Raw genomic sequence first — 2,236 nt, 5'->3', positions numbered from 1 at the left:
TATAGACATGAAAGACACTATCTGGTTGAATAAGAAGATGCCCGCCTCATGCCATCCCCTCAGTTCTAAGCCCCAGAGCAGGAGCACAGGCCTGGGGAGGCTCTGTTGAGGAATTAAGAGTTGAAAACCAGCTGGACAGACCCTGAGCCCCGGCACAGCTCCTCTTCCACTCAACATAGCAACTGCCTGGCTCTGCCCAGTAAGCAGGAGAAACAGGTTTATGGAAAAGAACTCATCCCCATGCAGTATGACTCCATCTGGTTGGAGGCACTGAAACTAGAAACCTGTTTATTCCTCAGCTTCTATCCACTTTCCCTGCCATCTCTCTGCTGGCTCCCACATTTTACTTTTAAAAACAATGATTTCTGCCCAGATTCCCAGAAAGAGGATAAACCTTCCAGAAAGTCTGTGTTCCTAGTCTGCTGGACAAAGTGACTGCACTGAAAGCTCTCCCAAGCATGGCTTCTCAAACTATAGACCAGAAATCTAAGTGCAGGTATTGGGTATCTCACTAGGCTAGCCAGAGAGAGGTGACAGCTCTGACTTTCATCAGACAGCTGATTTGGGAGCTATTCTTTTGGTCCTTCAGAAAATATTCAGCAGGTAACTGATATCTACCAATCCCAGCACATGGAGAGCTTACCAAAGTTATTGATCCTTTGCTTGAACTTCAAACAATCTTCTCCTCACTGTATTATTATCACCTCTTTATTTAGCTGTCATTCATTGCACTATGAGCTCCTTGAAGTTAAGGGCTCTGTCTTTTCATCTCTGTATCCTAAATGCCATAGAGCCTGGCACAGAGTAGTTGATAAATACCCATGGAGGAGACAGACATACAAACCAACAAACACCACACCACATAGGGTCCTAATAGTTCCAAGTAATAAATGCCAATGTGAAGGTAACAATGGCCTAGCCAGACCATAAAACCTACTAAAGAATGTAAGATGCCACATACTGTATTATACAAGAAATTGCCTCTCTGGTTCCAAATTAAGCATGTTTCCATCTAACACGCTTTTTTTCCTCTGTTTTACATCTTCTCAAGTTCTAAATAATAGCTTTTTTTTTTGACATTTCTTACCTTCTTTCTATAAATGAGGCTATAGAAGGCTTTATGTATATATCCTCATTTAGAGGAGCTATCCGCAAGCGGGCAACGAGGAAGCTCTTAAGAACGCAGCCGGAAAGAAGTTGAGTTACAGACATCCTGCCAAAATGATTTCTTCAACATCCAGATTTGGCATACCCTATGGCCTCAAGACTCTACTCAAAGGAATTAGCAGAGCCACTATCAAAAGCAACCCATCAAACATCAACCAGTTTGCAGTATTTTATTTTAAAGAACTTATTATGTATAGAGAAGGGAATACTTCTCTGGATATAAAGGATCTGGTTAAACAGTTTTATCAGATTAAAGTACAGAAGTGGTCAGAAGGATCAATATGACCGAAGAAAGTAGAATGTTTAAAAGAACCAGAAAAAAACATCTGTAGAATCTAAAGTACCTACACGGATGGAAAAATCTACAGACACAGAGGAGGACAATGTAACCGGAACAGGATATAGTGACAAAACCACCCAGTTTCCATCAACTTATGCTGAGCTAAGCGCTGAGCAAACTGAGGCAGTTCATGATTCTTCTCCCAAAGCAGCTACCCCTAAGACTACTACCCCACCCTCCTCACCACCTCCAACAGCTGTCTCACCAGAGTTTGCCTGTCCCAGCTGACCCAGCTCAGTTTGCTGCTCAGCTGTTAGGTAAAGTTTCATCTATTCATTTTGATCAATCTGATGTTTTAATGGTGGATGTGGCAACCAATATGCCTGTTGTTATCAAGGAGGTGCCGAGCTCAGAGGCTGCTGAAGATGTCATGGTGGCTGCTCCTCTTGTGTATTCTGGAAAGGTACTAGAAGTGCACGTTGTGAGCCAAACATCTGTCCATGTAGATTTGGGTTCTCAACCTAAAGAAAATGAGGCCGAACTATCAACGGCTTCCTCAATCCCCTTGCAGGATGAACAAGAACCTCCTGCTTATGATCAAGCTCCTGAGGTCCCTTTGCAGGCTGATATTGACGTTATGTCAACTGTTCATATATCATCTATCTATAATGATGTGCCTACAACCGAAGGAGTAGTTTATGTCGAGCAACTGCCAGAACAAATAGTTATCCCTTTCACTGATCAAGTTGCTTGTCTTAAAGAAAATGAGCAGTCACCACCAGTTAGTCC

General features: G+C 42.7%; 1 pseudogene; it reads left to right on the top strand.

The window, feature by feature from the left end:
- The first annotated feature begins 1,155 nt into the window (after nt 1-1,155).
- Nucleotides 1,156-2,236, top strand: part of LOC108283788 — a 2,760-nt pseudogene continuing 1,679 nt past the window's right edge.

The sequence above is a fragment of the Cebus imitator genome, unplaced genomic scaffold (assembly GCF_001604975.1).
Source record: "Cebus imitator isolate Cc_AM_T3 unplaced genomic scaffold, Cebus_imitator-1.0 Scaffold265, whole genome shotgun sequence".
Classification (NCBI taxonomy): domain Eukaryota; kingdom Metazoa; phylum Chordata; class Mammalia; order Primates; family Cebidae; genus Cebus; species Cebus imitator.
This window is presented reverse-complemented; position numbering and strand designations above follow the sequence as displayed.